This window comes from Idiotropiscis lumnitzeri, chromosome 10, assembly GCF_059441095.1.
Source record: "Idiotropiscis lumnitzeri isolate Australia: NSW breed Sydney's pygmy pipehorse chromosome 10, RoL_Ilum_1.0, whole genome shotgun sequence".
NCBI classification, from domain to species: Eukaryota; Metazoa; Chordata; class Actinopteri; order Syngnathiformes; family Syngnathidae; genus Idiotropiscis; species Idiotropiscis lumnitzeri.
In genome coordinates this window covers 16,788,907-16,812,507 of record NC_142400.1, presented here as the reverse complement: position 1 = coordinate 16,812,507, position 23,601 = coordinate 16,788,907, and the positions used below count along the sequence as shown (strand labels likewise).

At 41.7% G+C, this 23,601-nt stretch overlaps 1 protein-coding gene across 3 annotated transcripts in view; it reads left to right on the top strand.

Moving 5' to 3' along the window:
• The window catches only part of zfpm2a (zinc finger protein, FOG family member 2a), a 122,916-nt gene that overhangs the window by 76,276 nt on the left and 23,039 nt on the right, over positions 1-23,601 (top strand). The window contains exon 1 of one of the 3 annotated variants that reach the window (XM_088306688.1): positions 14,177-14,419. The exons of the other annotated variants lie outside the window; for them this stretch is intronic. The gene's annotated coding sequence lies outside the window, so the exon portion shown is untranslated. Of the gene's footprint in view, positions 1-14,176; positions 14,420-23,601 lie in introns of those variants that run through there. 3 annotated transcript variants of the gene reach the window in all.

The following is a 23,601-nucleotide window of genomic DNA, read 5'->3' as shown; positions in this document are numbered from 1 at the left end:
GAAATGGAGAGTCGTCTGCCTCAAAGTGAATAAATGGCAGGAGTGGGATTTGCAACCCAGATTTTCAGTCTCCCAATTCTCATCTACTAATCACTAGACTGCACTGGGGAGTTATCCTCTTAACCGGCTACTTAACTTTGTGCTCTTTATCACCAGATCATTAAAGTTTTGATAAGCTGTTAAAGAAGATTACGTATTTCTTTAAAAACCTTCTAATCTTTTTGCTTGCAGACTTACTGTATGAAACAAAAACGAGGCTGCAATAACAGGATTTCTCACTTTTTTTTTTTGTTTGAGTTGGACAATTTACTCTTCCAATCTTCAGACATGTTCCATGAGCTCCACGCAGTCCATGTATGATGGGCATCACATGCAACACACTAACACTCACTTAGCCCGCTGTGTCACTCACAGTTGCTTTGTTTGTCATTTTCATTTCGACCTTATTAAATTAAACACAATGACATCTCCGCACATCCCCGTGTGACAGTTGTTCTGTATTGTACTGTATTAAGTTCATTATTGGGAAATCCTCCAAGCGAATCATTAAGCGCTGATATGTGATAACAGAACACAACGAATTAATTTAAATCTAGTCACAGAAGTTGAATATGTACTACATCACAGAAGCAGTCTGTGCGCGTGTGCGTGCGCGGCTGTGCATGCGTGTGTGTGCAGCCTCTAGAAGGGAGGCTGAAATGGAAAAAAAAACACATTGAAATTAATATAGAATGTTGGTCTTTTGGCGACAATTTGGGAAATGGAATGTTAAAGTGTCACCCCTGTAGTGTGGGTTGATTAAAGGCTTGTCTCTTCCTCTCTTCGGAGTCCAAATGCAACTTTCTTCCCACCTTGAAAAGCTGGGCCCAGATTGTTTATATCTTTACCCTGTGCGGCTTCCCCTCTGTCGGCTGCTTCATTGCTCCTTGAGATGTGTTACTTATGGAAAACAGGGAATATCTCACTGCACAGTATGCTTGCAGAATATGTTTTGGCTCACGTTTCAGTGGTCTCGGCTCTCTTTATAGCTGCTTGAGAAGATAGTAGCCGTTCACTTTGGATGTCTGCCAGTATGAATCTATGGGGGAGTATCTGACTGTTGATTGGTTTGAGTGGTTACAGTGTACTAGTCTGCCCTAGGATTTCTGCTTTACACTTAATACGACTGCTCATCATCTGTCCCCAATCCAGAAGTGAGCGAAATGTGTGGTGTGGCAATCAGAGTGACCGGGATACAACAGAAAAAAATCTTGTGAATTGTGCAGCAGTGTTTTATGTCTAATATATGCAGTGGTGAGGGGAACGAGCAGGAGGATGCTTTAGTGAGGAGCGCCATGGGGCATCCCTGGTGACAAATGAGCTTTATGGTGTAACAAAATAAGCAGTAAATTTTTATAATTATTATTAATATTGAATATAAAAAATAAAGATGAAAAAGATGTCCTTTAATAGTCTCACAAATGGGGAAATTTGCAGTTATGTTATTTATTTTATTTTTACAAATTTGCATCATCACTAGCTTCTCGAGCATGTATTTTTACTTGGGTTCACATTTTTTTAATTACAGGTAATATTTAGAAATTTCCGAAAATGAACTAGAAGCGAAATTTACAGCCTATTCTGTTAGACGTGTAATTGTGGTTGGAAATACCAGGTCGTGTGCAAATTGAGTTGAAGAAAAAAATAGTTTGCATTCTGCCGCCCTCAGTTGCATGCTGAGAGGACAGTGCATATTTATTTGCGGACTCCTGAGAAGGCTTTCGTATTCTGTGTTACACTTGCCGTTGATAAATCAAGTATGATCAAGTACGGAATTAGTATTGAGGCCACACTAATGCAGCGTTGATAATATTACTGAAGTAAATGCAAGTATATGTGATGTAAGGTACATTTTCTGCTTTGTTGCGGCTTATTTGATTTTTTTTTTTTTTTTTGATAGGAAAAGTTTCAGCCCCTAAAATGTGGAAGGCAAAAACCTTCAATGCTTGAGGCATTGGAATGTCTCAAATTCATGAATATAAATTATTTGTGACTAATTTTCATTTGTTTGAAAAAAAAAAAGAGGCTGCAATAGCCCTGAAGTGGCATTGTGGCAAATGCAATATCTGCTTTTCTCAGGCCGTCAATGTGGCCCTGTTTGTTTTACATTAAACTCCCATGAAGAGCCTTAGCAGCCAGCCATTACTAAAACGCTCAACTCTACCACTGTGCTCTTATTATCAAGAAATCCACCTGGAACTCCCACAATGCTCTTCTCCACACTCTGACAATTTCTTTGAAGCACAGAAGTTCTAGAAACAGGCAGAAAGTCTGCAGAGTAATTATGTGTTACAGTAAGAGTGGAGCGCCAGGAGCGAGCGAGGATGACAGACAGGGACCCGGAGAGAAAGATAGGGACCAGTTGGGAATTTTCTCTGCAGATAAACAACAGATTGATAAACTCACTGGGAAAAAAATGGAGACATTTAACAAAGGCACAGTGTATATGCACCCCGATTCGAAGATTTTTGTTGTTGTTGTTGCGTCAAACTGTTCAGGATGGGGTTATTCTTTAGCCTGACTCACAAAATTACTTTTTAGATCATGCTGCTGTTTTTCACTTGGTAACTCATTCCTTAAGCAACTGCTCTCAAACAACTCCAAAAGCCACATTCATATTCATCTATGATTTGTGCAAGTTTACATATTTCAAATTCGCAGTCCATATCTGTGGCATTATCATGACAAGAATATGTTCTATGCAGACCCACTAGTCAATGCATGGTATTTTGATTTATATAGCGTTTGTGTAATAGAAGTTAAGCAGTGAAATTCACCCGTTTTTGTTCATCGGAGGTTGCAGCCATTTTGTCACTTCTGAAAATGATATCAAAGTCGATCAGGGCGTAGCTAATGACCAATCATGGCTAAAAACGGATGGATTTTGCCGCTTAACTCATATTGCACAAACACAATATTAATCAGAATGCTATGTTTCGACTAATGAAGCTAATTATTTAATCTGCCCCGTTAAAAAGTCCTCTGACTTCAGTACCTTCTGACATGAGACTGTTAATATTTAGAAAAATGACACCCTTTTTTAAGTATATTTGACAGTGGTAGGAGTGAGAGTGGTTCATCGCCTGCATGATCTGTCATTGTCCTTGCCCCATTGTTACCTGATATCTACGCCCACTAAAAATAGGCCACGTGACCATATTATTCAGAGGTCATCTAAACTTTTGCACTGTAAGCCTCTTAAGTCAGGCCACATTTAGATCCGCCATGTCCCACAAGTCTCCAGAGCAACTTAGCCCATTGTTCATACAGAAATTGACCAGTGTAACTAGGATGTTTTACATAAGCCCGAACAGAGAAGAATTAGCTAACTCACTCTTTGTATTATTTCATAGTCACTAAGTCCTCACAATCAGATCCTTTTTCATGCCGCCGTTTCATTACCACGGCTGGCCGACTGAAGCCCTCCGAGGCACAAGATGAACTAACATGGCCTGTGTGGACACATGCGGCATTCCCCTTTGTTTCCATACTTTAAATGCCCGCCTGAATGTTTGTTATGAAGCAGTTTGCATTGCTTTCTTTTCATTTGAATGGAGCCCATAATCATATGTTGCGTGCTGTTGGTTAGAGTTGAACATTCCACCCTCTTCTTTTAAAACGACTGCGGCGAACGGGGCATGCAGGGGTTTATGATCTGTTATCTTGGAACATAGCAAAATGACGTGACTGAATAAGAACTAAACAACTGACACAATGTAGAAATTTCATTATCGGTGTATTAAAACAAAATTGTACCCTAAAGGAGTCCCCACCACAGCTTAGAGCAGCCCACTAATTATGTTTAATTAAAAGACAAGAGAGATCAACAGAATCGTTTTCATTAGGAAATTATTAATGATTCCGCTGCAACCATAATTGATTGCACCGAGCCATGCGATAACTCGGTGCGGTCAGGCTCAATCCAGAGCTGTGTGGAAAGGCGCGGTTGGTTCTGAAGCTGAAGCGTGCACATTTGTAATGGAGAAGTTGTAAAACAGGCTTTATGGAGACAAAAGGGGCACAGGAGAAGGAGAAGACGGAAGGTTGAGGGGAGCAAAATCCAGATGAAATAGCAATCAGAGTGGGCTTTATTATAACATTTAAACAGTGACTGTCTCACCTCATTAATACAGTCCAACGTGTGTCCCCCCCCCCCCCCATTCTGAGTCTATATTACATGTACATAGGCACAGAGTCCCACTTTGTCGCTGCTCCATTCAGAGCCATGTGAAAGCCGTCAGCGCCAGACGCTTCCCCCAGCAGCCTTTTATGTGCATTGTTCTCCCGCTAGGCAGGCTGTTTCCCTGCTAGACTCTATAGCGCAGGCACCAGACGACACGCTCTGCCACTGCACCCACATTCGCCACAAACACACACACTAGACGCCATTACTGAAAATTCGCATAATGGCTGCTGACACATAAATGTCCATCTGCATTCGCCGCAGGCTAAACCCCCAGACAAAAACAACAATAGAAGGAGAGCATGTAAAGGGAGTGATGGGCGCTGATGAGTACTAAATTGTTTTTTCATAGATACTAACGCAATATTTCTTTACACCGTTGTGTGTGCTCTTGCATTTTTGGAGGATGTGCTTGTGATCAGCTTGTGTGCATGTGTGCGCGTGTGCGTCCACGAGAATAGCAAGTCGCCCTTGTATCAGTGCCATTGAGGGTGTCAGGCTAATGAGCGTGGGCTGTCCTTCGAGCAGGAGGGTTTGGGTTGTGCCATTCACTCTGCATATTTAAATGCCTTGTAGAGCTTAAGTAGGCCCACTTTTCCATGTCAGGGCAGCGTTCAATCCTGCTGCGGCCATTAATTATGATACCTTTGTGCTCCAGTGTGGCTAATAAGAGTGATGTATTGCACCCTCGTGGCATTATAATCATCTGAGTGAAGTACCTGGACCGCACTGAACTCGCTTTAAGCACCGCATTTAAGGTAAAAATACTGGGAACAAAAAAACAGCCGTTGAAGAGGCAGCTTCCTCCTTGCTCTCCGCGGCTGCGGTGGTTAATGCGCCCACATGAGAGTGTGTCACACATTTAACGTGTCCATAATGGTATAATCAATGATGTGAAATGCTTTGGTATTGATCATTCAGGAAGGCCGATTGTGCGCCTGAGAGCGAAGGCAGCTAAAACACACACACAAAGGTTAAAAGGACGTATTAGTCATTGTTTTGCTGCTCATCCCTCCTTGTTCACACTGGTCCCACTGTCTGCATTAGGATTTACTATGTTACTTTCGTATTACTTTCTCTGTCTTTGAACAGTGAAGTGGTTAACTGGATTTTGAGGAGCTGCTTCTTAATATTTGGAGCATGTCTCTCTGGTATTGAATCTGTTCGTTACAGATGGGGTGTAAAAGATCACATTTTATTACATTAATCACCACACGTTAATGTGATGATATGTGCTTCATATTTCCTCCTCTTAACGGCATAATCAATGACCATTTTTATATTCATTGAAAAATCCCACAGATATGAAAATGAGCGCCGGCTCGGTTTTTAATCTACTGTGGGATCTTGAGTCAGTAATTAAAGAGTTCCTTCAGTGTATATCTTCTAAAAGCCCTTAGCCTGCTTTTCAGGCCTGGTTATGATCCAGCTCGCCGCCCCCATCTCTGCTGTGGTAAGTAGGTGTGAAAAGCATTGTCACTGAGCTTTAGGATAAAGCCCCGCTGTTGGATGCCATTGGTCAGATCGCACACATGCAGACACACGTACAACGCTACTTTATGTTGGGACTGTGTGTCAATGTTTTTCTATTGAGAGACATAACACTGATAGAGAGGGCCCTCTCAGTACATTCAAACTGCTTTTTAGTTGGGGTTTTTTTTTTCTTCTTTTTTTTTTTCTTTTTTTGCCGGCTATACTGGGGGCGTTGGATGGCTGTATGACAGTGTGTATGTTTGCGTCCATGTGGACAAAAAAAAAAATAGAGAACGTGATAAAAGGGTGAATGTGTTTAGATGGTCAGTCATACTGATGGCAAAGCACATGGTTTGAGTGTCTGTGGGGGGTGATTTAGGAAAAATGTAGTGAAGCAGGGGTGAGGGGTGGGGGCTGAGAAGGAAAAGCACATGCAGCACTGGTATAATGCAGACTGTTAATATGAGCGAGACAGTTAAAACAATAGCGTTGCAACAGTTCCATTCAAGCCATCGAAAGATTCACGCGCACCTTTGATAACAAAAGAAACGTAATCCTTGGGTTGGGCAAATCATAATCAGATTTTCCTCAGAGAAATAGCTCAACACATTTTGTGGGGTCGCCAGTGTGTTCATGTAGGAGAACTTGTTGATAACCTTTATACATAGCTTTGCTGTTAATCCATTTTATTGATTGTGCAGCCACCTGCATGAAAAACACCATAGTCTTTAAAGAAGCGTATCAGTGTTATATCACTGTTTTTATTCTCTCTGTCACCTCTAACATTAGTACCTTATCTGAGACTCAGTTTATCGGGTGATCTGGTCAAAGGATCTTAGTAATTGTTAAAGCAGCGAACACACTGCAAATGGCTATTTTGATACATAGAGTATGTAACATTTGACTAGTTTTGTAGCAAAGTATCATTCATATACTATTCAAATCCGATAGTGAAACATGTCCATGCTCGAGCATAATTTTTGCCTTACTTTGGATTTGTTTAGATTTCAAATCTTTCTCAGAGATAAACTGTTGAAGGGTAAAAGGCTATCACATCGTCATCATTCAATGTTTTTTTAAACTGCGCAGGCTATTTTTTGATACCTAACCAATTATGATAACTTTTTAAGATTAGTGTATAAATAAGTTAACCACTGGATATGAAATAATTTTATCAGCCACATTAACATGCAAACTACTGCCTTGGTCTGCTATGTGATCCACACAATTTCATACATTGAAATGTGTGGAACTCCTTTGGGATTTGACTTTCTTCTTGATTAGAATGAAAAAAAAAGAATGGCAATCAGTAAAGTGCAGACCCCTGTCAAGACCAAAAAAATCTAATTTGGATCAGCACCAAATTGTTCAGTCTTAGAGTGTATGCTAAATCCCTGATTACCCCCTGCCAGTCCGCCACAATATTAGGTGGAATTTGAGTCGGTACGTTTGTAAAATCCTTCTCGCAGCTGATAAAAAAAGGCAGGAGTAAAACATAACCTGTTTGGTGGAAGTAACAATCTGTCATGGAGTTCTGAACTTTGGTGGTTGTGAATGGTTGACAGAGAATGTTGCCCCTTTTCCATGAAAAAGAATGTGAGTGGGCATCGCGGTGAGAAGGAAGACAGGCGTGCTGTAGGTAGAGAAGTGTGGAAGAGCAGACATCAGTGTCGCCCCGGTCAGACAGGGCTATCCATCGTGGAGGCCCAAGGGAAGCAAGAGAGCGAGAATGGGACAGGCAAAAAGAAGCATCAGGAAAGAAGTGAAAGAAAAAATGTGGGTGAGTGCGTGTGTTCAAGAGAGAGATGGTGGGGCACTGATGCAGTCTTTCTCTTAACTCTGTCAAAGCCGCTTCATTTGTGCTCCCTTGAGCAGTCAGTAGTAACCAATCTTTCATCGCTCCGGTGGCCAGAATACTAGAAGAAAGCGGGACTGCAAGAAACACAAGTCTATTCAATTTGAAATGTAACTGGAACGTGAGCCTTTGGATGGCTTCTTGAAAGAAAAATGATGTAAGACTTTTGAACTCCGCTCTGCCGCCGACTGTGAAATGGAAGCGCTGGGTACAGTATTTGGGTCTGCCCGAGATAGGTTTCAGTCTCATATCTGCCCTATTTTCACGGAGAGGTGAATGACATGTTTTGCTGATAGAACTCTATCCAAACCATGTGAGGTTTGCATAGGCATGAAAGGCTCAGTTCAAACCTTTGCCAGCCCCCGCTTGATTTCACTCAGCGTGGTTGGCCTTCTTAATTTAAAATGTCATTTCTATTCATGGCATTGGCAATATTTAGACAATCACAGTCTCACAGGGAGCCAGAGCAGAAACAAAGTTCTCGAGTGAGTCTGCGACTCAGGCAATCATAAGAACTTCCTTTGCTATTACAAGTCCAGTTTACCTCATACAAGCGTCACCCAAGCAGCAGCACGCGACTACCTGATGCCCTGAGCATGCTAAGCCTGCATACCGTTGAACGGCGGCCACTAATGCTATGTTCCAACGCCATATAGAGTTATTTCGTTCCATCTCCTCCCAGGAATCCCCTTGCACCATTTCCCCTGTAATCTCCACACTGCTCACTGTCATGGGGTGGCTCGCCCGCTGCTCCCGCCACGATTCCACAGCCCCTCTCCTTCTTATACCCAGCACCTCCACCATTTTAATCCCTTTGACCCAAACCCTGTGCGTTTCCCTTTATCAACAGCTCCTGGAGATTACATCCTGCTTGCTTCCTCACCACTGCTTGCTTCAGTCACCGTGGCTGGCCAGGGTCTTTGTCAGAGACTGCTGGGTGTGATAGCCACTGTGGGCAAGCTATTTGGTCGCTCCGGACGCCATACTTGACGGCCATCTGGGCGAGGAGTGAGGAGGGCGGGAGATGTGAAGCATGTTACAATCAGAAGAGCGTCACATGCTTGTGGCCTTCAGGTTCTCGATTTGGGGCACCCATCATCTTCAAGAGTTGCAATCACAATACATTTACCAGCGTTTCAATCTAATCACAGGAGAACGATGATCATATTTTATATCCATCCATCCATTCATGTTTTATGCTGATTTAGCCTCATTGGGGTTGCGCGTGAGACATTAGGAAAAGGGTAGGTGGGTACACCGTGGACTGGTCACCAGTTAGTCACAGGGTACATACATAAAGAAGGACAATTTAGTTGTCAATGAACCTAGCATGCATTTATTTTAGAATTTTGGAGAATGCCGAAGTATGCAGACATTAATGCGCAACTTGAATTAGTTAAAGCTATTGCCCCTAAATTCCCAAATGTTGACCAATGATTGGCGCATTCTTTGTGTTTGTGAAGGCGGCAAAAGAAAGGAAGAATCTCATCAGTGTCATAATTTTGACAGGTTCCAGTGAGCTCAATTCATACCGTCGAAATATCAGTTTACATTCGGAGGAAGAATCAAAGATGAGAAACGTCTTTGTTTGTTTTGATTGGCTTTATTATTGTGAACTTCTGTGATAGGATTCTCAGCTTCCTTTCTAGTCGCTATTTGGTGAGTTCTTGTATCTCAGCACATTACAAGTCTGATTTAAGGGCCCATACATGTGGGAAGGTTGCAAGTGAAGACAAAAACCACAGACAAATCACACCGCAGGTTTCATCTTAAAGCTATTCAAATGGAGGAAAGCGGCAGAGCAGTGAAAAATATATACACACTCCATCCTGTCAGAACGCTTTTGGCTTATCTTGAGTGACTGTCAAGGCTCGGAATATCAGGGAATGGACAGAAATATATAAAATTAATAAGCCGCTGGATGTTGTCGGGAGTTATGATGCTTCATAAATCCTGGTTTGATCATGGCGGACAAGGCTTAAACCCACAACTACTGAATGCACGCGGCAGTGTTTTGAACTGAATGTTATTCTGTTTGGGAGATAGACGCCCTTAACTGGCAAAAGTAAGATTTATCATCGACTCCTCTACTCCCCTTTTTCTTTTAAGAATGACAAATATTAAAAAGAATGCCTATGGCAAGTTGGCAAGCATTACCTTTGATAGGACAGCATCGATGTAACAAGGTGAAACTGAGGCCAAAGGCAACAAGACACGATTGAGTGAGAAGCAGAAGAGGGGAAAATGTGCGCTAACTTATCAGCTGCACTCACTTTGTCAGGTCAAGGGTCTCGGAGCTTTTGTTTGTTTGTTTGTTTCCCCTCGTGGAGGGATGGAGGCTATCTCTCCTGCCATCCACGCAGGTCTACTCAGTCGAGCGCTGCAGGTAATATTTCATGTCAGGAATCAAGCAAGCGTCCGACTGCTCTCTACAGTTAGGTGGCCGACACATCCATCACCGTCCCTTCTCCCTCTCTCCATTGTTGGCTCACTCTCCTTCCTTACACCCGTTGGTTGGGATGAGTAAGCACTGTATCGCAAGGAGAGACTAATTAGAGCACCGTATGTGCTCTCGGGGGGTTTACCTGTCAATACAAATGTTTTGTGTGACGAAGAAGCCTCTTTAAATGAAAGGCTCCGCCGTTTTGATGTGTAAAGCACGTGTCATACTGTTTCAGTCAGCCACATCCCAATGAGACAAGTTGTCAGCAGAAGTACAACAATGACAACAAAAACAACTTTGCTGAACCCAATCAGAATAATGCCTTCTAATTCAAGAGCTATTTTTTGATGCCTTGTTGTACTTGTGAGTGGTCATGCATATTGAACACAAAGTTATAAGTAAATGTATTCCACTATTTCTTGTTGCTGCACAAAAAAGTAATGAGGCGTTGGTGATAAATACAATAAAGAGAGACAATCAATTATTTTCCTGTAGCTGCTTTTGAGTCAATTAGCACATTGCAAGGACTCTTTGACTTATTTAGCCTCTCCATATTCAGCATCTGACTTTTATCCAATTACATTATGCCAGGTGGGCACACCGGGCACAGTGCACATAATGGAGAATGCCATCTTTGGTGAGATATTCCGCGACACTTTTCCTTTGCATACGCCGATGGCACTCTCCATGAATTATTCAGATGCTTCATCCACACAGAAGAGAGAGGAACTCAGCTCCATAGTAAACAGATTTTCTGCTCACCATACTCCCAACTCTGAAGTGCAGGACATTGTAAGTGCCAAATAATTACACAGTGCCCCTTCTTCCCTCCTTTTTTCGCTCACCTGGATTCAGAACTGCATTTGGTCTGATTAGTACTCGGACGTCGGTGAACTCCTGCAGGGAAGTTTTTAGTGAAACGCTGCAACGACAGATGCATAAAATTGCATGTGGTTACAAGATAACGTTTTACGCATATTTACATGTGAAATAATTGAAATATTAGATACCCTGGGTTTCATGTCTGCACCCTGCCTTCCCTCTGTTGATATGCGATACAGTAATAGACTCCAACCTGGGTCATCACTGGCTATTGTACTGTCAGATAATATATATATATATATATATATATATATATATATGAATATTCTGAATATTTATATATGAATATTACATGGGGTTTAAATCCCGAAAAAAAATTCAGAGTGCCTAACCAATTAACATTAAATCACTATGACTAATACAGAAGAATTTGATATAGTCCGTCAGTATAAAAAGATAAAAAGAAAGGAGGGGCCAATGTAAAATCACCGTCTCTCTTCCCCGCTTTGAGGATTTGCCCTGACCTTGAACTGGTTGTATCTTCCAGTGCAGATCTGTGGCAGTGACACATGTCATGTGTTGGAGAGGATTGAGGAGGAAGAAGAAGAGGAGACAAGAGGGAGTGATCTTGGTGTGTTGCCCGGTTCGAGTCAGAGTCCCCCCTTGTGTCAAAGCATGGGCATGTTTGGCCAAAAACACAGACTGCACCTTGTCCACTAATCTCAGCACGAAAACACCTTCCTGGGGCTGACAGCCTGACGAGAACATGCACATTTTACAATGTTGAAGAACACCGAGAGGCTTCAAAGCCAGCCTTAAATTCTTGTGCTGTTGGGGAGGGACGATCGCGCGGGAAGAACAAGAACAAGAAAAAGAGTGAGGGGGAGGGAAGGATTGTCATCTTGTAAAGCAGACCTGGCTGAAGCTAAGCCAAGCCTTATTTTTTCCTCCTGTTCTGCATCGGAGAGGAAAAAAAACTCTCACCGTGTTTGTTCTTTCCCACTCAGTAGAAAAATACAAAGACTTGAAGCTCCTCATATAGAGAGAGACAACCTCTTAAGGGTGCCATCCTCCTCCTCAGATACTCAGCTTCGCTATCATGTCGTCGAAAGCACATTATCACATATGAATGAAGTTAACACGCACATCGACCTGCAATGCTTGACTGAACGCTGCCTTTTCACCCAGACAGATTGTATGCAGGCAGTGAAGTCATTTGTTATTGACTCAAAGGGGCTCTGAAATAGAGATCACAAATCTACAAATCTCTAAAGATTCAAATCTGCATTTCACAAAGATTCGCAAGTGTTACATGGTTGACAACCACCATTATGTCTCGCTTTCGTTTAAGGCTGTTTACCTTTAATCGTGAAAATGTACCAGCAGGAGCTAATTGATAGAGTGAAACCTTCTTGCTCGCGTGTCAACCATCAAGCTCACGCTTTGACGTCACGGTGTCTGCAAAAAGAATAAATAAGTCATAGAGTATTTTTTCCCCCTCCCGAACCTTTTTCTTTGTTTTGTGTTAAGCGCCTTTAAGCATGAGGCTAAAACACGAAGAGTCCAACATTTTGCCGGGCTTTAAATAGCAGCTCTGAAGCTACATGTGGGCTTTGTCATCACGCTTGAAGAATTTCCTTTTAATGTACTGTAATGTGAAATTCAGTGGGGACAAGTTTAATTGAGTTTTACACAAACCAGTTGGGAGTAGCGCTGGAAGGTAGGTGATGTTGAGGTTTTTAATCTCTGGCTCCGGAGAGGCATGTTGACGAAGTGGTTCTTTCTCTTTGTGGGGAAAAAAAGAGGAAGCCTAAGAAATGATACAACCGTGGATAAAACCAATTGGCAACCCTCAAAGGGACGGAGGGTGATAAGGCAAATCCAGCACTTGTAGAGAAATAAAAGAATCCAACTGTTCATTAAAATGGGAAACAAAACAGGCGATTGAGAGGGAAGGCAGACTGCTCAGTGGTGGAGCGAGTGAAACAAACAGAGCCAAAGATATCAGAGGATAGAATTGGAAAATAATCAAGGATTTGTGAGGAGAATTAATAAGGAAGATAGGCACAAATAAGCATTTTTTCTGAGTCTCTGCAAAATTAGGCAGGATGGACTATAATAATCAAACATGGGAAATGGCATAAGCTACATAAACGCCTAATTATAAGCGATAACCAAGATAAAAGGGTTGCAGTCTTCTATTTTACACACTGCGACTGTGAGGCAGCATGCGCTTTTATGCTCACTAAGTTCGATATTTTTGGATACGTTATACGGTAGTGATATCTTTTTACCTGCCAAAAGTAGTTTTTTTTTTTTTTTTGGGAAAAAATGCTGGCTTTTAATCAAGTAAAGCGCTTAAACCATCTTGAAAAACAGAGCGAAGCACTGGATCTTTCAGACGCTCAGAAATCCACTTGGAGGAAAATTATTATCATTAATTTTTTACTTTGCTCGAGAAAAGTCTTCATTTTTGGTTCTAGTGTTGAGCTGTACATCAGTCACCTGGCCGACGTCGCACTCTGTCATGAGGCTTGAAGTCAGGAGCCGTTTCATAATATTAAGAAAGCAGAGTATGGTTTGGTGAAACTCACAAAAAAAGTACAACTTGAGAACTACTTGAGTTTCTTTATAATTGTTGCAACTGTATACCAACCAAATTATATTCCCCTTTAAGCCATCAGAGAAGAACAACATCCGCGTATTCCTTGCATGCTTGGGATATGCAAACTTTCAATTGGAACAGGACTTGGACCGAGATTGATGACATTTCACGATGTCACAAGGACGTAAGAAGGGAAAAGAAGAGAAGTGGCTCGGGACTTAAGGCGATTTTAATGAAAGACGCAAGCGGGGGAGGTTGAAGAAGCAGCAAGAAAGAGGGACGATGGGGTGAAAGGAAGTAGCAATGAAATAAGCAGCACTTGTGTGATCGGCCACATCCTATTGTTGTTTTGTGTGCAAGAGGGAAAGTCGTTCATCATCATATCAATAAAAATATGCAGCTGATTATTATTATTGTTTGCTTACTATGACTACTATCATAAATAATGGGTCTTCCGCTGCGGCTTGTATTAATTATAATTAGAATGCTGATAATGTGTATGCTCTTTTATTACAGGAGCTGAATCAATTTTACAGTCTAATTCAGCCCCACAAGGTCACACAAAGTTGCCAGGGCGAGAGATGGCTCCTTGTAAAGTGCCTCTGCTATCTGAGCTGGAAGAGCAGAACAGAGAGACACCCAAACTGGTCAGACAGATTTATCAGCATCTTCTCATAGCAGCGACCATGAAGGGTTTTTTTTTCCTCCATCAATGCAGTGAAGCCACGGCACAGATGGAGTGACCGGAAATCTTGTTTGTGTCAATTTGCTATTTTCGCTGTGGCCGCGTAACCTGGCATCATATTCGTTATGCTTCTGTATAAATGTTTTTTTTCTCTCTCTCAGTTCCAAACTCCGTTACTGCATTGATTTAGATTGCTGAGTTATCCATGGTCTAAAACGGCAATGGTTTATTGCCTAAGAAACTGTTGACAGAGGAAGCGGTGAGGTCACATGAGAAGATCGTTGGCCCATGAAGGAAAAAGGTTCACTTGCATTGTAAGCTCTCTAATCTCGTTGCACACTTGAGTACAATGACAATAAAGGGATTTCTGATTCTGATTCTGATTCTGAAAGTATCGTTTAGGCCAGGGAATATTTGAACGCTCCAAATTGCTCGGTTTGCGAGATTGCCAAAGATTAAAATAGGTCATCTACATCCTCAGTAATTTTACACATTTTATTTTCTTATTTTTGAAGTTCAGGAATAAGCACACAGACCAATAACATAGTGACGATTGTAAAAACAAAGTCTGATCATACGTAAATAAGTTTGACTACCTAAGTATATGTAGTAATATGGTAATGAAGGTTGAATCCAGAAATTCCCCAAACTCCATGTATATATATATATATATATATATATTTATATATATATATATATATACAGTGAATTATATTGGTACTATTTCTTTATTGTCATAAAATAATTTTTGGGCTTGTTTTACTTTAAACGTGTGATTTGAGGACACAGGGCTGAATACACAAATGAAATGGCAGCTTGCGAAATGAAACAAAAGTACAGTTCTGCTCACAGTTGACTGGCGAGTGTGTTCAGCCAAATCTCAACTTGCCGTAGTCTAAATTCATGAGGCACCCCACTGTCTTGTTCCTCTGTTTCGTCCTGACTCTGTCAGATGGCCTGACTACAGTGGTGCTCACCAGCCAGGAATTCACTTTCTACCTTTCATCGCCGACAGCGTTGTCTACGAAACTGCGTTAACTCGGATTTGCAAACCTAGAAGATATAAAATAGCCTGCGGATTGTAAATATACATATTTTGTTTGTTCGTTGTGTGACATATAAAATTAGGCTCCTCTCGCTGAGAGTCCTTTGCCATCTTCTATGTAATTCACCTGCATGAGCACAAATAAATCCATAATCTTAACAATAAACACGATCAGCCTCATTAATGTAATGCATACACGGGGATTTGTCCAATTAGAGGTTCATACTTAGATGCAAAGGATGTTTCAAAACAGTATGCTTAAAAACACATGGTACATTTGCATCATATCAACAGCTTATTACATAGCTATCCAACATTTGATATCATTTGTGTGTCTTTGCTTTGCAGTATTTTTTTTCCTGTGTGCCTTAAAATAATGACGTGGGCATTGACTGGATCACAACTTTGCCTCTGTCAGGGAATCTTGATGAGGGATTCATGGATATTGCAAGTGACTTGGTATACCTCTGAATGTTCTAGCACAAGTGTGATTTTTGCAAAGCGGTCGGCACGGCTTATTGTGGAGCCCTCCTTGCGCAGTTGCACTCAAACGTTTTGCATAACAACGCAGATTCTCTGATCAGGTAATCTGTGTAAGGTTTTTAGATGACAAGTGTGCATGTGTGTGCATGCATGTTTTCTTTTATGGTTCAGAAAATCAGTTCTAGTATAAGGTAGACAATATTTTACTCGCTCCTTTCAATTGCACCCAACAGCAGCCCACACGCATTAAATAATAAAATGAATTAAAATGAATACAGACGCTTCCCGCTTTCCAGTGCGGTGAGCCAGAATTTTTTGACAGACCCGAGAGTGGAAAACTAGTTACCGACACTGGTTTTGAGATTATTCCTAAATGCCAGATCTGGCCTGCCCCCATCATCATGCAACCACCTCGCTTCTCATCTCTCGCACCCAACCCTGTCTTAAACCTGCCTCTACCAGTCACCTGTCAGATTCACCCCACCCTTAAGTGGACAGTTATTTTTTCATTGGTTTTAGATGTCTTTCATATCATGGCTCATTAAAGCGCAGCACAGTAGGCACCATATTTACATAGGCTACCGGGAGTTTTAATTTGCGTCGGTACGGAGCATGACCGGAACTGAAGAGTTCAGCACCAAAATGACTTTTTTTATTTATTTTTTTTCGCAAGACACCCCCACACGTCTGCGCTCAGTGTTCCCCCATCCGTTCCCATTTGGAAACATGAGGCTGGGCGTAATTGCTCGTGCGCGGCACAAAGACAGAGAGGACTGAGCCTCCTCAGTGGACTGCAGTTGTGATCAGCCGACAATGCAGCTTCCAAAAATTTTTGTTGGCTACTGTGTGCACGGCTCATTCTAGAATCAGACTATTCAGTCATCTGCACTTCCACTTTCATCCCAGTAATAATATTTTATATTTATTTAACTACTGGAAATTATTTCTTTTTTTTTTTTTTACTTTTCCCAATCACTGCAGCATGAGCTTGGAGCTCGGCCCCAAAAATGCAAATCCCCGGATATATTGTGATTAATGTACGATTATTATTTTTTTTTCCATTTTCAGTTACTTTGAAATAAGTGTTTCAGAAATCTATATTGTGTTTGTGTATACGTCTTTTTATTTTTTACACAACAGATGGAGGAATCCTCTGTTGAATTATTTACATGACAAGATAGTCATGCTGCCAACTTCTCCAATTTTATCTCACATTGTGAATAGCAGAGGTATCACGCAATTTCCTTCTGACAAGATTTTGAGCAGAGATTTCTCCGAAACAGCAGGCCCTTCCCGCTTTGCTGCAGAGAGACTTATATCAGCAGAGATACCATTATCAGCCGGCGGTTCAAAATTCTATTGAAAAAGACAAGGAGGGATATGGGCTAATATTGTCGTAAGATGCTCTGTGTCATTCCCCAAAATACATGAGCCAATGGGAGATTCAGCGTTTGCAGCAGCTGCTCCTGAAACATTTGTTCTCCTCCCACATTTCTCAAAGGACCCGGCACTACAAAATGGCTTCTGTAGTTGCACTCCAAATCGCAGGCTGTTCATCATACGTTGCCATAGAACAGAAACCACCGTCCTATACATATGCAGTGCCATGCAAAGCCACCACGCTAAAAGAAAAACACCTCTTTGTCATGGAATTCCAACTTCAACTACAAAAGCTGCCTCAGGCCCATCATTCCAATCAACATTGTTCTTCATCATTCCCAAAAGCATCACAACGCCCCTTTTCAGTCCAAACGCCCTGACCGAGATGACTGTGAAGATATGGAAAGCATAGATAGAAGCAGACAGACACATAGACCATGTGATTTGCGTGTCATTTTGGAAAGCATATTGACAAATGTTGCCATCTGTCTGGTAGAGAGTGATGGCAATGTGGAGCTCATTTTCCGTCTGCTTGCTTTATTGCATTTATATGGAGTACGATTTTTAGAGCAGGATGCAACCTGCCAGAGCTGACAAGCATGTCCGTACTACCACATGTCTAACGTCCAGGCCTAGATGAAAAATGTAAACAACTGTATCATTGCGTTAGAAGGAAAATGGGCACATTTACTGCAACAACAACTTGTGTATGACGCGCAAGTTTCAAACAACAAATTTAGGGATGGGAATTTCCTTGTAGTTAACAGTTTTGCCTCTGTCTCTTGTGCCACGAGGCCGTTGTTAATTTGATCCAGTGAGCCGCAAATGGTCATACAGACACACACATTGAGGATCACGTCTGGTTCAGCTGCTCCTTGGCTCTGGCATTAATACAGAGCAGATTGGTGGAGATCTGCAGCCCTTGTTGTTTGATCTTTCCTCCTCTTGCCACATTTCCTGGCACTGCCCTTCTGCCACACTGCGTGGCGCAGGCAGGACTGGCATGGCCTCAACGTGTCTGCCAGGTTTGCTCTCTGTCTTCTTCCCCTTCCAATTTATCCCCTTATGGCTGCTCCGTGGATTCAGTTGTGCACATTACAAGAGTTCCCTTAGCCCCAGCAACAGCCTGGATTCAGGAGACCTCCAATCCGCTATGTTGTCGTCGATAGATAGAACGGACGATCTCGCGCATGATTCTTTGTTTGAAAATCTGATATCGGATGTTGAAACCTGAAACATCAGAAAGTCGTTAACCACCAGAGGCCAAAGACTTGCTTTGAACAAATACAGTTCTCTTATCTAGACGCGCTTACTCAAGGTCATGATTTGGCCACTAATGTTTGTAGACTTTATAGAAATTGTGTAAAATGTCCCAATTGAATGTATGAATTAAAAGCAAATACATCTTAGAGGTAAAGAGTGCATCAATGGCACCTATGTAATCTGTAGTATTTGTACAAAGAGTAATGTCGATGTGAATATTTTTCCATCTCATCTTCCTCGAGTCATGAGGATGTGCAGTGGAAGAGAATGACTCAGTAATAAGGTTCCATCTTTGCACTAGTTTACGACAATCTATCCTCACTTGTAAAATACAAAGCAGATAGCAGCTTCACGCTCCTTTATGGTGAATGGCTTCATTTGTGACTAATGACTTGCACGCAGTGATTGTTGCCCTAAATTACTCCAAGCTTAAGATGAAGGATTGGATAGTGCGCAAGAGACAATAAGTTGACGAAGAGAGCAAGTGACACGATAGTTAATGAGGCAGATCATTTTTTGGCAGCTCCAGGGTCATAAGCGAAATTTAACGATAATGACAGAAAGATACACTGCACACTGAGATGGAAACGGTAAAGAAAAAAAAAAAAGAAAGGGAGAAAGATTGAACTGCACAATCATGAACATCAAGACTTGTTGCAAAATATTGTGATCATCTTTAATTGGTTTGTATTTTCCCTGATGGCGTGAGACAATGTGACACTGAAACAATAATTGCATTTACCCGTCTAAAAAAAATGAAAACAATCATTGACTATTTAAGGATTCATTAATTATTGTATGAGTAATTTAAGGGCAACTCTCAGCAATGTGGATGCAGCTTCTCTAATGAGTCGACTCTAAACTTTGTTACTTTATGCCCGCCGTCATAACACTATGAATGAATTTTAGTTCTAAATTTCCTGAAACAAGAAAAATATGCTTTTTTCCCCACTAAGATATGTTAGGAACAGGAATGAATTTTCACTTTAAAAATTGACTGATTACACCAATAAACAGTAATCCACGCTTGGAGTAAAAATGGATGGAACTTTCACTTTTCATGCCAGCCAAGTCTAGTCTAGCATGTTTCGGGGGTTTCATTGCACGGAATTGCCTCGCCACGGCACAATTTGGTAGCAAAAAGTAGTCTGCACTTCATGTAAAAAAATAAGTGCATTGTTATTTTTGTGTCTTTTTTTTTTAATGAATTTAGAAGACACGCTACGCCTGACTGGGCGTTACTTCCACGCCCCCCAAGCGCATCTTTCTATTTGGTGAAAAAAGTGGACTACATTTTCAAATCACTAGAAGGAAGTCTTTCATGCAATTTTGGTATATTTGATTGTAACGCGGGCAGACAAATTTGGCACTCCTCAAATATGTGTGGTGGATATCACGGGAATTCATTCAGAAATATGACACCAGTGTAGGACAATCCCCCTGAATCATTGTCGAATTCAATGGTGCAGATTATAATCATCAATCATCTTAAAAATATTTTTACAGCACGATCAGGGGTGTGAGGTGGTCTCCAATCGCCTACATCGCATGTGCACACACCACATCGTCCATCGAGGGGAGATCTTGCAGCATACCTGCCAATGCCATATTTCTGTTTCCGGCATGTCAAGGATGCCATACTTGGGCGTACCGCACTCCAATCGGGGATACCGCCACGATCCCACCCTACAACGGCACAAAGGCACTGTTCCGCCCAATTCTACCTGTGCAAAGTCTAGCAAAATATCAAAAGAAAGAAAACTCCACTCATGAGCACAGTGAGACGGTGGTTTGTGCTCGAATTGTACTGGGAACAAAAATAGGTCTCTCAGAGTCTCCTGTTATTGATTAAGCCTTTTTTTTTACCCCATTTGAGCCATGAACTGGGTTCTATTTTTGGGGAGTGTCTCAAAACGCACACAGAATTAGCATTCGACTCCAAGGCCTCGCAGGCAACATATGGAGCCCTCCAAGTTATTCTTCAACTTCCCAACTGCTGTTGTGAAAGGTGCACTACAAACTGCCAGCCCTCGGAGAGCTAATTAGAACCCCTTGTGCTTAAAACCTTGCTTAGAAGTTGCTGTGGGCTGCATCTGCCCAACCAAGGCAGGATCTGTACTGCCTCCAAGATAATAAACTCAATTTGCATATAATGTCAACATTTGACATTGTTCAGCAAAGGCTTAGCGGCTCTCAAAAAGTTTGCAACACATCTGATCATTTCCAGCCTTTTGTATTTGACATGAATGTTTAAACTCATGCTTGTAGTTTTCATTAATATTTTGATGCTTTACTGATCACTAATTATCACCTCCACTTTATTAAACTAGTGATTTGTAGCCGATATAAAGCTTGACGTTTGGGTTTCCGACAATGCATATTTAGCTGCAGAGTAATTAAGCTCTAGCAGCCTTCATTCATACCTGCCAGAGTGTACTACTGAACGGTTACACAGTGACGATTTCAATTAATGAAAATGTCTAAAGCAGCATGCACGCGAGATCACTGTGCTGGGTCTAGCTTGACGATATTTGTCATGCGCTGTAAGCCTACACAATTACACAGACCGAACATAGTAATTGCTGTGTAGAAGCTCTCCCAATGTTATAAAATGGAATTGCCTTGACGGAAAATGCTTGTGGGTCTCGGTGGAAGAGGGAGGCGGGGAGCGTAGCGGGGACAAAGCAACAACCTTTAACCGAGCTGTACGTCATGATTCACTTTTAAGGCGAGAAGAAGTAAATAATGTCTGAAAGTGCAATGATTTCTGTGATTTAGGGGAGCTTTTGAGAAGCGTATTACTAGAGGTGACAGCCTGCGGGAGATAGGCAGGTTGTGTTAAGAGGAAAGGATAAGAGGCTATGACATTATGTCTGCAGGGTTAAGGTGTCAGAGTCAAAGCGTGAACCACTATTACTGGATCAATACTTCTCAGTTTTGTACTTAGCTGGTCTGATGGCAAGCCGCATTTCTGGATTTACGCTAGGACTAAATGCGAAGGACGGAATCCTTTCTCTATTTTCGATACTGAAAACAAGCAACTTGATATCTTGGGCCATTAATTTATCAAAGATCAAAGTTGTATAGTGAGGGATCGGAGGATAAAAAAAATAATTTAATGTAAGTCCATTGTTTTTTATTATAGTTTAAGAAGGAAAATTTCACAGAGGCGAAGTCCGTTCTCAGGAAGGAGGGAAAAAAAAACACATTGTCGAGTCAGAGTGAGAGCCACGAAAGTGTGTACCTTCAAGTCTTTCATTAAACTTCAGAAGCTTGTGAGTTAATCCTCGTTGTACGTAGAACAAAAAGTCTGCATTCAACAATTTAGAAAAAGAGAAGAGAAGTGAGAGGGGGAACTGGCCTGATCGCTACGTATTCATATTCCGTTGCAGGCGTTATCACTTAAAAGGCTTTCTAATTACAACAACAAGACAAAAACTCCTTGGATTCCTTCCAGACCCGCTAAATGATAAAATAAGCTTGCACTCTCTCTCCTTCTTAATCTCTGCAAAGCACCTTGGAGCCTCATCTCCCAAATACAGGCGAATGAATGTGAAAATGCCATTTGGAGATGCAGGTGTGACATTTGATAAGAAACTTCTGGATTAAATATGTTCTGCTAATGAGCAACCCAGCTACCCCATCAGGGCAAACTATTGGTGGGATTGTGTGCGAGCTGATAACATTCCACATGCAAACATCCAAATTCATTATTAATAAACAGTCGCAGTCTCTCTATCACACAGAATGTGTGGATCCTTCAGCGGAGAGACAGGGATGTTGCGTCTCATTAAGGAGCCAAAGGAAAAGAAGGGGGGGCTATGGGTGGGCTATGTACAAGCGCAAGGGTATCATCTGTTTTCATATTTAGCCGTTTGGGGCTTTTTTTTTCGGGGGGAGGGGATGGAGACGATTTCAAAGGCTGTGTTAATGTTGCATTGACTGTTGGAACAAAAGGATTGAACGTTTCGGGGGATCTGGCAGCAAATGTACGGATAATTCGGCAAATAGGGCGAGCAGGCTGCGCATTGGGAGAAGTAGACTAGGACGTCCCTGGCCCTGACTTGACATTTAGAATGATTTGGAGAAGATTAAAGCGCTGTTACGTCTGTTGTCGTTAATGTGGCGCAGTAATGAGCGGGGAGTGTGTCAGGTTTAAATGCCCATTTTGGGAGGGCTTACTGAAATAACTTACTAAATGTAACGGCCGAAATAAAACGCTAGCTGAATGGCCAGGAGGAACCAGACACCGTTGTTCATTTTCCTCGCCGGCGGGGGAAAAGAGTGGGACAGAGAGGCCGCGAGCAGCCTGCTCGCGGCCGCCCCATGCAACTCCTCCCCCCCTCTTCTCACCGGCTCGGCTTTTATTAGTTTGACTCAAGAATCACATGAAATTAGAATACAATGAAGGTCTGTTTAGCCTAAACTAAATCACCAGAATACAGGAGATTAATTAACAATGGTGGTCTGTTTTAGACTAAACTAATCAACAGAAGACAGAAAACATCAATAACTAATCATCAGTAACTCTAGCAGGCAGAGAATCACAACTCACAGTGTAAAGGTCAATTTAACTATACACATCATCAGGATACAGTGTCTGTGTGCGTGTGTGCTAAAATAACAAGTAAGTGTCTATGTGTGTGTGTTTAAACATGAATGAGTGTATAAAAACATGATTATAAATACACAAACTGATTAACTATCCTCAGCCCATCTTACATTTCCCCCCTGTTGTGGATTTAAAAATCATGGCCTTATGGCTTTAAGACAGATCATCATAGTGAAATCATACAACAGTGATCAGTGGATGGGCGAAAACCTCTCATTAGGGAAAAATTCCCCTCTGCACAAAACGAGAACCTCATGGTCTGATGACCACTCGGGAATAAAACATAAATAAACATTTCAATATACCTAGTGAAAAATAATAAAATTGTCTCCACGCAGAGCTTGTCCCTGGGGTGACTTGATGAAGGCCCCTTGCCTTGTTGTAAGAGGAGACAGCTGTCTTTGCCTCTCGGATCTTCATGTATGGTGTGTGTGTGCGCACGTGTAGGGGGCAGGTGTAAAAGGTCCATGTGTTTTTACGTTTCAGTGTCCAGTTCGAGTTCGTCATTGTCCAGTTCGAATTCGTCATTCTCAACATCAATCAGGTTGTAATGGTACATTTGGGCAACAAACATGCGATTAACCATCCTCTTTGTCATAAAAATAATGCAACATGAACATACTACACATAACAAAATGAAAACTATAATTATCGCGATAAATCGTGTCTTTCAAATTCTTCATAGTGATCATAACATCAATAATTGTTTCATT